This window comes from Coccinella septempunctata, chromosome 9 (genome assembly GCF_907165205.1).
Source record: "Coccinella septempunctata chromosome 9, icCocSept1.1, whole genome shotgun sequence".
Lineage (NCBI taxonomy): Eukaryota > Metazoa > Arthropoda > Insecta > Coleoptera > Coccinellidae > Coccinella > Coccinella septempunctata.
The window spans coordinates 13,985,818-13,998,765 of NC_058197.1; the positions used below are offsets into that span (position 1 = coordinate 13,985,818).

At 40.3% G+C, this 12,948-nt stretch overlaps 2 protein-coding genes across 2 annotated transcripts in view; one reads left to right on the top strand and one right to left on the bottom strand.

The window, feature by feature from the left end:
• The window catches only part of LOC123320929, a 191,412-nt gene that overhangs the window by 163,969 nt on the left and 14,495 nt on the right, over nucleotides 1–12,948 (bottom strand). The window contains exons 2-4 of the transcript XR_006538824.1: nucleotides 7,255–7,376; nucleotides 6,736–6,908; nucleotides 3,734–3,914 (exon numbers count right to left, since the gene is read on the bottom strand). The gene's annotated coding sequence lies outside the window, so the exon portion shown is untranslated. The remainder of the gene's footprint in view (nucleotides 1–3,733; nucleotides 3,915–6,735; nucleotides 6,909–7,254; nucleotides 7,377–12,948) is intronic.
• The window catches only part of LOC123320927 (calsyntenin-1), a 125,412-nt gene that overhangs the window by 98,218 nt on the left and 14,246 nt on the right, over nucleotides 1–12,948 (top strand). The window lies entirely within an intron of this gene.

The window sequence follows — 12,948 nt, forward strand, 5'->3', positions numbered from 1 at the left end:
TAAGAACGGGGAATAGTGTCAAGGTCCGCGAGGGCGTTTTCACCAAATTAATCGCGGAATAAATTCTCGCCGGTAAATAATTCCTCGGAAACTCGATTACTTCGCTTCTTCGCCTCGTTGTTCTACATAATTTAGACACCCTCGTTTTTGATAAACTGCGATCGGTGCAAGATGAACGACTTTGCGCTGCAATTAAGCGCAAGCTACGCGAGACCTTTAGAATTCGTTCTGGTACTTGATGATACGCGCGCGGACCGAAAACGGAATATTCCGGCGTTCATTCGACGTCGCCGCTATCCGAAATCTCATCTCGGCCGTATTTGCATTTCCGACAATGTGCACGTTGTTATATCTCTCTGGGTGTAAAACGGATCAGAGAGGCCTCTCCTCACGCCCCGTCCCCGTCTCTCGTTTTGTCCCTGTACCGTTATACGACTCGATGTTGTTTCGTCCTCACTTAACGCCAACATGAACAGATTATTATAACGTTGTGAGCGACAACAGAATGGAAACATCCATGAATAGTTGGATTATTCTACGACACAAAGTTTAAGGAAGTTGACAAACGTATTTCAAAAGTTGTCTGCTGTTGTTCACCAAAGATTGACGTGAAATGAATGTTTGATCTGGAAAAACATTTCTCTTGGTATTGCGTTTTTTTTTTGGAGAAATGATCCACGAAAGTTAGACCTGAATACGTGGATTAATAGAGTGTAGCCTATTATCACGGCAGATGGTTAAAGCTCATTAGGATCCTTCGGGTAACCTCAAAAAAAAATCCCCAGTATCACAGGATAAAAAATTTAAGTTATAGATAGGCAAAAAACGTTAATCAGAGTCCTGTAACCCACTGTGAGTGGACGCCAAGGCCAACACACTCACGAAGACGGTTGTGCTTGTTCGTGAGTCGTGAGTGGGATAGGCGTGCGTGAGTCGTGAGTAGGATAGGCGTGCATGAGTCGTGAATTTGGAAGACTGCGTACGTCTGGTGGAGAATGAGGGGTATCTTAACTTCAAATCATCATAATTATGGCATCCTTCTTCATTGTGACTCCTTTTGATTGAGTTTCGTGAGGAGCGTGCGTGAGCAAGGCAAAATGTGTCGTGAGCAGGCGTGATAGGGCTTGTGATATCATCACTCACGTGCCAATATCTAGTACAGGCCATAATTCACTGCTATGTTGAAATTAACAGTGCTGTGCCTAAGGTGGCGTAAGGACGCAGTAACAAAGCCTACACAGAACAAAATAGAACTTTTAGAGGCTACCAGGATAATATAATATAATGATAATAATGTAATGATTATTGGAAAACCCGTTATAAAGGCAGAAAGTATGTAATATCTGTTGGTTAAAATATTTGATCAATAGACTTCTTCTTCCCAAAAACCTTTCGGTGAAAATCGGTTAGTTTTTCAACAGTTTTCACCTGGCAACCTCGTGCAGTTTTCCGGGATCGATAACATGTGAGCCCGATACAGAATGAAGTATTAACATCACACAAGGCGGTTAATTAATTGTCGGTAAATGTAATATTGGCCTTCAGCGAGCTCGGTTTATTGCCATTATAATTAATTTTACCGTCGATTATGTCCCGTTCCATCTCTTCTTCGGTAATCATTTATGTCGCATCCGAGAGCTCCTACTAAATAATGCAGTTTCAACCGCGTCGTCGTAATTAATGTTACTCCGGTTATGCGAACTAAAACGCCCAAATTGATTGAGGGGAGGTTAATTGAATGGTTGGGCTTTATTTTGCGGTTGAGACCGAAAAAAAAACGTACAAAATCGATACATTTTCGAGAGTATGTTTTAGCACCTAAACAATAAATTTAAGTCCAGGCAGTATAGGTGGAAAATGCGAGGGTATGACGCTTGTCACAACATTTCTATGTTTTAAATCAGCGCTACACCAAGCACTAAGCGAGTGGTTTCTCAGTACACAGCGCTTGGCTACCAGATACGATAAGATTTATATAAAACCAAAGCGAAATGGAGACATCGTATTGACCAATTGTCGGCGCAACTATCTTCGAGATCCCACCGCTGTCGCCATTGCAATTGCCACATCACCGGTTCCATTTGACACATATTACATGCGTTTTCGGCGGCAAGCGTCCCTCCCATCCTACTGAATAATGTATTTCCAACCTATGTAGTGGATATGTGTTGCTCCGACTGTGGAAATCGCTAAAATTGATTCAGGGCATTATTTCACGCGGCAACGTCGATATCGGCCGGGGAAGGAAACCGTACAATGTCGGTCAATTCGTTTTCGGCACGGGATATCGCCCTCGCATGAAATACGACCCTTCTGGACGGCGGTAAAAGGTTTCGTGATAATCTGTCATTCGGGGGTTTATGGGTTTTACTTTCTCTTATCGCGTATAACAGTTCGGCAAGGACGTTTCGCGAATAGGACCCGCGTCGATACGCAAAACCCTTCATGTTACATCGTAGGATCCTTTTGCAGGGGTTTCCCACGGTACGTCTTTTATTTATGTCACAGATGACGCATAATATAATATGGAGAGTGTGTTGGCCTCTTCGTTTTATTTGATTCCAGAGTGTTCAGAAGCCCAGACTAAAGAGACCTTGAGCTTGACTATCAAAAGGATCACTATGCCTCATCCTTGATAGTTTCTTTCAAGGTTTATAGCTACTTTGTAATTTTGGGTTTGTTCTTCACATCCTTCATTTTTATAGGATCGTGTTAAAATTCTTCCCAATGCTTACTTTTCACTAGGTATGTTCGCTGATGAGATGATTTACATTTCATTTCTGTTGGAGAAATAATCATCTTAATACATTACATATTCTCAATCGACAATCTGGTATTGATTTTTGTTTACTTCTTTCTTTCTTTCAGGTTTTTTGTTTGTTTCTATATATTTTCTTTATATCCATTCATCATTTCTCATTTTCATTTCATTCGGTTATTTCTTTTCATTATCTTTTTATAATTTCTTCTTTGTTTAAGTTGAAGTAATCAAATTCTTCTTGCTTCGAATTGTTTTTTGTATTTCTTTACCTTGTTCACTCTCTCTCGTCACAAGCTTACAATAAATAATATTTACAGTTGATATATCAGCGACTCTCTTGGATGTTTCTCCGGGTAAATCCAGCGAATTCCTACAGCTTCATTCAGGACCTCTTAATCAATTAACGTCCACCATTTTCAGCGCCCATCTTGAATTTGCCAAAACGAGATTATTCACTCCAAATAAGCGTGAAGCATCGGACCGCCCGCGCTCGTCATGAAATTAAGGAATTATTTTCGTCGTGGAAGGCGAAGCTCCCGGCTGGCATCTAGATTAGGCGCATTCTTTGCGGAATGGACGAAATTGAAGCATCAATTCGGGGCTTGATGAGGTCGGCCGGGCTTCCAAGCCATTCGGTTTTTTTATTAGTCAGGAAAGGTGGGTGACGGAGAGCACGGGTATACACAAACGAGGTATTGTTGTCGAAACATTAAGGAATATTCGCTGGGAGATACAAGGTGGATTTTTTAATTTTTTTTCTAATTATGCCTCTCGGAATGAAGACCGGAAAATATGAATACGTTCTGAGTTTTCTCAGTTTACTTGTTTCAATATGTCCTAGATCAGGTAAAAATAGAAAACGCTGTATATTCCAGCCTTCATTTTTCTACTTTCGTGGATTTATTGAATGTTACCATGTGTTTATTCGAATATTGAATTGTTTCTTGAAAAAAATAGAACGGAATAACTCACTTTGAATATTGAAGCTTTCATCCTGGTTTTCTGCTCCTTGTCCATCGATGGTTAGAGCTGGAAACGATTTCGGGGAGATCCCTTAGCAGCCCAGCCCTTAAAGGGACAAGACTGTTCCCTAAGACCCTTCCATCATTTCTTCCCTCTCACCACGATGGCAACTTTTCCATAGAAACAGTTTCTGCAAAAAACAGAAGAAATTCATATTGAACAAACTTCATTGGATCAGTGAAACACATGCCAGTGGAAAACACTGTAAATTCTGCCACAAAACAACTGGAATATTTCAAATTTTACTACTCTATATCCAAACTGGAAAAATTGTACTCCAAGTGGAACTCATACCCAAACTTTTCATTTTATGCCTTCTATCATTCCGCAACGAAGACGTGCAGGTTCAAAGTGAAAGAAAATTTTGTTCCTAATCGATTTCTGATACAATCGTTCCAGTTTTGTCCCTATTCAATTCGAGCAAATTCTCGAATTGTACAGAGATTTTCTGATCACATTTTGGATGAACTTCAATTGGGACAGTTCAAACAATAACAGTCGTAGTTTATGTCGTGAATGTATGAAAAGAAAACGATCGGTCCTAACACGGATCCTTGAGGTACTCCATGACACAATTTGTTCTCTATAGGAATAACACCATTTCAGTGAATTTTCCGAGATCTCTAATATGACTTGAGTAAATGCAGCTCTCCTAAAACAGCATAGATTTTCCATTAGCGCTCCGTCTGAAGCAGCATCCAAGGCTTAGCCTTCATGAGAAGGAAGAAACTGAAAGAGAAATATCCTGGTGGACTCTTCCAGGGTTGGCTCATTCCAACAAGGTCCTTCGTTCAGCTTTAATGCTGCGAGATCTGAGCAGTACCTGGATCTGATCGAAAATACGGTACCTCCTTACTGGCTTACTTACAAGCCATTACTGACTCAGGAAGCAGCTGTAAAGAATGCCTCTAGTGAAAACTTACGAGTACAGATTCTGTGGGGAGAAAGAAGAAACTCTAACACTAGATCAACTGCTCACAGAATGTCTCTAACAGTCGTAGTTCATGTCGTAAATGTATGAAAAGAAAACTATCGGTCCTAACACGGATCCTTGAGGTACTCCATGACACAATTTGTTCTCTATAGGAATAACACCATTTCAGTGAATTTTCCGAGATCTCTTCCTCAAATATGATTAGAGTAAATGCAGCTCTCCTAAAACAGCATAGATTTTTCATCAGCGCTACGTCTGAAGCCGCATCCAAGACTTAGCCTTCATGAGAAGGAAGAAACTGAAAGAGAAATATCCTGGTGGACTCTTCCAGGGTTGGCTCATTCCAACAAGGTCCTTCGTTCAGCTTTAATGCTGCGAGATCTGAGCAGTACCTGGATCTGATCGAAAATACGGTACCTCCTTACTGGCTTACTTACAAGCCATAACTGACTCAGGAAGCAGCTGTAAAGAATGTCTCTAGTAAAAACTTACGAGTACAGATTCTGTGGGGAGAAAGAAGAAACTCTAACACTAGATCAACTGCTCACAGAATGTCTCTAACAGTCGTAGTTCATGTCGTAAATGTATGAAAAGAAAACTATCGGTCCTAACACGGATCCTTGAGGTACTCCATGACACAATTTGTTCTCTATAGAAATAACACTATTTCAGGGAATTTTCCGAGATCTCTACCTTAAATATGACTTGAGTAAATGCAGCTCTCCTAAAACAGCATAGATTTCTCATTAACGCTACGTCTGAAGCCATATCCAAGGCTTAGCCTTCATGAGAAGGAAGAAACCGAAAGAGAAATATCCTGGTGGACCGTTCCAGGACTGGATCATTCCAAAAAGGTCCTTCGTTCAGCTTTAATGCTGCGAGATCTGAGCAGTAATTGGATCTGATCGAAAATACGGTACCTCCTTACTGGCTTACTAACAAGCCACTGCTGCCTCAGAAAGCAGCTGTAAAGAATATCTCTAGTGAAAACTTACGAGTGCTGATTCTGTGGGGGGAAAGAAGAAACTCTAACACTAGATCAACTGCTCACAGAATGTCTCTAACAGTCGTAGTTTATGACGTAAATGTATGAAAAGAAAACGATCGGTCCTAACACGGATCCTTGAGGTACCCCATGACACAATTTGTTCTCTATTGAAATGGCACCATTTCAGTGAATTTTCCGAGATCCCTCCTCAAATATGACTTGTCCTTCCTTCAGCTTTAATGCTGCGAGATCTGAGCAGCACTAGGATCTAATTGAAAATACGCTACTTCCCTACTGGCTTCCTTACAGACCACTGCTGCCTCAGGAAGCAGCTGTTAAGGACAGTTCTAATAGAAACTTACGTGTGCAGATTCTGCATACGTAGAGAAAAGAAAAGTGAGAAAAACTCTAACTCTAGATCAACTGCTCACAGAAAGTCTCGCCATCCCAAGTCAAAGCTTGAAACCTCTCAGATTGGCCCTTTTTTAGGTCATAGTTTTGAGTAACTCGTAGAAAAAGACGTCGGAAGAATGAGAAAGAAGCTACAACGGAACGAAAAACGGTCTTTCCTCGTGTTTAGCTGCCATATTGCGGAAGCGAAGGATTACAATCCCAAGCCGGCGAATAAACCGTACTCATACCCAGCGTCCCGTTGCTTTGAATCAAGAGCAGACCGCATAAATCACACAAGATCTGAGATGAGCTGTGGGTCGTACAAAAATGAAAACAAATACTGAAGCCGGAAAAACATAAACCACGAGGCTATTGTGCCCAAAGTCCGGCCTAACCCCAGCGGCATGCGGCTTATTCCTCGTTTTATACGGATGGGGATGTGAAATCCGCGAGATGCTGGCAAAACCGCCGTTTTAATATGTTCCGGTTTCATCTCGTGCATATTTCTCCCGAAATATTCTAGCAGTATTCGTACTGGAGCACGGAGAAAATGGAGTTACGAATTTTATTCCAATTTCTTGAATTTGTTGAGAGATGCATTCAAACATAAAATTGGTTAAAAACAGAATGACTCACCTAGAAGCTCTCATCTTGCTTCTCTGCTCTTTGTCCGTCGATGGCTAGAGTTGGAAACGATTTCGGGGAGATCCCTTAGCAGCCCAGCCCTAAAGGGACAAGACTGTTCCCTAAGACCCTTCCATCATTTCTTACCCCTCGCCACGATGACAACTTTGCATTGGAAATTGTTCCTGAAAAAAAATTATTAAAAATTAATACAAGTACAAATTGAAGGCACAGTTACTGGTTACGATGCCACATTGACATTTTCGCTTCAAGATATTTCAGATTATTTGAGGCCAGAAAATTTGCTCCAATTTTTTTTTATTTGAAGTTTGATTTTGTCTCTCGGATTGAGGCTCAGAAAAATATGGAGCCTGTGATTTTCCCAGTTTACCTGTCTCAACATGTAGACCAGGAACTATATTCCAAAGTTTTCGGAATGTTTTTCTACTTTCGCGAATTTATTGGTAGATGAAGCATATTTATTCGAACTTTAAACTTGTGTCTTTGAAGAAATAAAACGGAATGACTCACATTATGGTTTTATGCCCATTGTCAGCACAGCCCAGCCCTGAAAGGGACAAGACTGTTCCCCAACACCCACTTAGCATTCTCTGCCTCTCACTATGGTGACAACTTTTCTCTGTAAATTGTTCCTGTAACAAAATAATTAAAAATTAGTAAAAGTACAAGATAAAGCCACATTTCGAGATAACAAAGATTCCAGAATATTTGAGACGGGAAAATTCTACCCAAATGGCTTCAATCTGCTTCCTTAGAGCGATAAATGGACAGTTTGCTAATTTTCACTCGCATGTACGATGATGTATTGATATCTCGTTAGTCTAGACCAGTTCCATGCATAAAAAAAATATTGCCTTACCATAGCAACGAACAATAACGCATTAAAAGTGTCAGTGTGAAGTTCGAGGTCAAAAAAGTAAACCAGAGTTACGCAATAAATTAAAAGAAAGGAGATGTCCACCGAAATTGTGAAAATCCAAAAATTGAACTATCGAGCCATCATCAAGTACCTGTATAAAAGGGTTAAGAGATAAGCAGATTTACGAAGATATGCTTAATACCCTTGGTGATCAATGTCCTTCGTATGCGACCGTGAAAAATTGGACTGCAAGCTTCAAAGGAGGTAAATTTTCCATTGAGATGATGACCGATCGGGATGGCCAGTTTCTGTGTCAGTCCCCGAAAATATCGATGCATTTCATGACATGATTTTATCAGACCGTCGAATTGGGCTAAAACGGATATCTGAAGCACTGAATATTTCATACGAACGCGTTTATCATATAGTTCACGTCAATTTGGACATGAGAAAAATTGTAGCAAAATGGATCCCCAACGTTTGAATGTTGACCAAAAGAGTGCAAGGGTAGAAGCATTGCGTTCGATCTGTGCTCGATTTGAAAACGATGTAGACTTCTTAAACCGAATTGTTACTATAGATGAGACTTGGGTACATTTTTACGATCCAGAAACAAAACAACAATCGATGGAATGGCGACACTCTGGTTATCCAAGACCTAAGAAGTTTCGTGTCAAAAAATCTGCTGGAATAGTTCTTGCTTCAGTTTTTTGGGATTGCCATGGAGTAATCATGATTAATTTTTCGGATAAGGGTAGAACTATAACCGGAGAATACTATTCGACATTACTGACCATTCTACAGGAAAAAATTGAAGAGAAAAGACTCGGAAAGCTATCCAAATGTGTTTTGTTTTTGCAGGACAACGCCCCTGCACACAAATCTCATGTTGCCATGCAAAAAATTCGTGATTTAAGGTTTGAATTACTAGAACACCCCCCTTATTCACCAGATTTGGCTCCATCCGACTATCATGTATTTCCTCAACTGAAAAAAAGTAAATATTCTTCCAACGAGGAGGTAATAAAAGCTGTGGAGGTGTGGTTTACAGTCGTTGCAGTTTCGCTGTAATAAATGTATCCAATTAAGAGGAGAATATGTTGAGTAATAAAATATTTTGACGTTGAAATTCTGGTTGGTTCTATAGTAGGCTACGAATTTTTCTACTACTTAAGAATTGAAAACCTCCCATGATACCTCCAATGACTAGTTTTCAGTGGGGCAACTTCAAACTATCAGTCAATGCCCTGGAATTAAAACGACGTAGATTCATCTCGGGCATTACGGCATAATGGGGCACGTGAATTAGAAATTCACGGCGTCTCATCTTCCATGAATACCCGTTTGGTTCAATGGAAAATGACTTAATCCCCGGAAATAACCCCATTTATACACCGGATGCGAGGACCGATTGCTTTATAATTAGGATTAAAAGGGAAATTGGCTTCATAGGTTGCGGAGAAAGACTGCCGAAAGGGCGCCAGAAGAGGGACCCTTCCATGGCGGAACGATTCGATTAGGGCACCAGAGGCTCCGGACGAAAATGCACGCCGATGTGGTTCCCGAAAATAACGCTGGATTTTATGTTGAAAGGGGGACTCTTTATTATATCACGAGTGAAAATGTCACGTAATTTTAACCCCAATTTACCCTTGCTGATTTTACGTAAAACCTGCGAATTTTGACTTCGAAGAGGTGGTCGGAAGATTCAGAAGGTTTTCCAATGAGAGCTTCGGTTTGGATGCAAAAGGATGGACAAGGTTCCGATCTTTTTTTTTTTTGGTGTAGCAGGGGGAAAATCTGCAAATCAGACGAACCACCCTGTCCTGAGGGGGAACAAGTGTAGGGTTTCTCACTCTCCTGCGCTCGAGACCCACTAAAAACCCTCAACTGCTTCTTGAATTTTGGTTTCGGGCATTTGCCTATAAACCGTTCATGTCTTAGTCGGTTTTCTTCTCGCACACTATCGTGCTGGGATTGATGTGTTTATCCTCTATTGGATTAACACTTTATTGAATTTTTCAATAAGTTTCTGTTGTTTTAATCTCTTTTTAATTGATCTCTTGGTCTCCTTCGGTAAATTCGCATTCTCCTTTTGTCCTCCTCTGGGTCGTAGTCCACTAGTCTCCTGAGTTCTTGATTCGGATGGTTTTTTGCTGTTTCGAATAATTTCTTTGCTTTTCTGTTCATGAATTCCGTTATGGTTACCCATTTTAGGTCCCTATAAATCTGTCTATTCCTGACAAACCAAGGTGCATCTATTGCACATCGAAGCAGCTTGTTTTCAGTGGCCTGAATTCTTTTGATATGGCTCTTTGCCGCAAAACCCCAGGCAACTGATCCATAAGTCAGTTGAGGCCTAGCAACGACTTTGATTATCTTCAATTTTGTCTGGTTCGACATGTGGCTTCTTCCTATTGAAGGGTGAAGTCTATTCATCGCTACTTTCGTTTTGTCGATTGCTTGTTTTATATGACTTTTCCAAGTAAGTCCTTTGTCAAGCGTTATTCCTGAATATTTAGCTTCATTTTTCCAGTCGATTTCTTCGCCGTCAACTTCTAGATTCGTTGTGGGTCGCAGTCTTCTCTTCTGTAATAATATTGCTTGGCTCTTTTGTCCATTGAGTTTGATTTTCCACTTTATGCACCAGTCATTTGTTTCGTCAATCGTTTCTTGTAGAACTCGTTCTATTACTTCTGGGTTACGGTGTCGAGTTGCTATGCCTGTGTCGTCAGCATATAACGTTAGCATGGTTCTTGGATTTTCCGGAATATCGTGGATGTATATGTTGTACAGAAGTGGCCCAAGTACTGATCCTTGGGGTACTCCAGCCTCTATATCTCTTGTTGAGAAGCATTCTCCCCCCACTTTGACGTAAAATTTTCTATTTTTGAGATAATTCCTGATCAACTTGCATATTTTGATCGAATTTCCAGCACATCTCATCTTATATATTAATCCTTCATGCCATACTCTGTCGAATGCTCTGGCGACGTCTAGTAAAACAAGACCTATAGCTTGTTTATTTCGGAATCCCTCTGTAATGTACCCTGGGAGCCTTAATAATAATGTTCCGATCTAATCGCCTACTGAAATGCGATATCGAAAGTTTCACAGTGACAAGGCGTCCCCTCTGATGCATATACAAAAATACCTGCGAAATATGAATGAGATCTCAGCTCGAAGTGGGTCTCCCAATGTTTATATTTAGCACCGTTAGTCATACAGTTGTCGTCTCGGATTCAACAAGTTGATGTCTTCGACTCACATTGTTCCTGCGTGTCGTTTTGTTGTTGTTGCAAGATTAATAGGACGTGTGGAGACCTGAAATGATGCAACTTATGTCGCCGATGTTTTGTCATTCCACTTTGAGTGTGGCACTAATGACGAATTTTATTTTGGAACGGTCGCACAGATGTTCGGTTTTATGCGATATGAACTGGAAGATGCGCCGAGGTGGAGGAGAATAATGGTCCACCTCTCTCTTTTATGTTCGATTTGAAGTTCGTTTCATTCTCTTGTTTTCATTTTTATCCGAGCATTGCTACATAACGTTCAGGATTGTTTTGAGCAGTACACTTCATCTAAAGGTCGTCTGCCAGTTCTAGAGTTCTAAGGAACTCCAGTATCTGGGATACTGGCTGCTACAAGTTTCTCCTCCAAAGCAAGGCATTCTGTAGCTAGATGATCTAGAGGTTTTTCCTTCATTCCACAGAATCTGCACAGGTCAGTCAGTGAGGTGGTATTTTATACTCAAATTCAGATACTTTTAGATCTCCAAGTATCAAGAGTGTTACTCTTTCCTGCTGAAACTCTTGTTTGAGCTCGGTGCAACTGTTCGGTCTTGATGAATATTCGTAAACAAGCATCACCAAAAAAATCATAGACCCACTAGAAATGAGTTTCTTCCTGTAATTTTTTTCTCAAAGCCATGTTATGTGTACCATATTTTGTGTGGGTGTAATACGCAAACATACGCCTCCACAGTCTACACATGGTGTATACTGAAAATTTTAATTCAAGTGGAAAAAGTTCTTTTTTTTGATACATTTCTCTAACTCGATGTAGATAGATATAACAATGACATCTTCAGGTAGATGAAGGTTGAACTACTTCCAGCGTTACTTACTTCCATATCTATACCCGAAAAACAGCTAGATCCTTCGACCAAAATCCATGTGTAAATAACCCCGAAGTTCTCCCTTTTCTCTCAACTTCCACGACAGATTTTTCCCCAAAAAAAACCGAATAAAACTTTTCATCCTCCCCCGAAAATATTAATGCTGCACGGGGTCAACTTTTCAAACTCGAACCCGAATTTAAGGTTTCATAATCTTCTTATCGCCCCGCGTCACATTGAACTTTCACGTTCGTAATTAAATCGGGGAGCAAGTTGACTGACTGCTCCGGGGTGAAAGTTCCTGATGGAAGTTCAGGATAAGAGGCCACTGTCTCTAGTTAAAGGTCTTTCGGACATGTCGCCTTCAAATCCGCCGAAGTTTAAGTATAATTTTCACTTCGAGAAAGCTTGAAGTGAACACCCAGTACAAAATTATTTATGGGGATAGTTTGAAGTACTAGGTAATCCAACTTTTGGGGACTATTTGCCTTAAAAGAGAATGCTGAGGCCAAAAACGTTACTCGTCGTTATCGACGAGTTGAATAGACACTACCCACCCCTTTCTGTGACACGTGCTAACCTCACTTTTGTGAAACAAAGATTATATAGTAGAAAGATAAGAAACGAATCGACTAAATACAGTGACTCTAACGAGAGTTTGATAGAGTCACTGTACGTCTAAATACAGTGACTCTATCAAACACAGTGGCGATAATTGGAAATTTAGCAAGAATATGGCTGCTTAGAAGCACAGATTTCAATACTATGATCTCTAATTCGGAATGCGGATTGGCTCACGTCACGTCATGTGACCAAATCCGCCATATTCTTGCTAAAACGATGAAAAACGAGACCACAATTGTCGCCACTGTGTTTGATAGTGTCACTGTACGACTAAAGTGATGTGAACGCCATCTGTGTTCTTAAGACTGGTTAAAATATCAATTCGAGGAACATATGAAATTTTGTGACAGTTTATTAATTCGAAACAACGTAATTAAGATGTCTAAAACTCTGGTGTATTCACTGATTCGATATTGTTTTTAATTTCGTGGGGATATCGGACCAGTTTCGTTTTTCCCACTCTAGGTAGCGCTGTTTAGAATTTGACAGAGCATTGTCATTTGATATTTGAAAATAATTTGAATACTTTCCTACGACTAACGAATATGTTGTATTTATAAGCGATTATTGGTGTGTGAAAATGTATTAGTTTCGAGAAAGG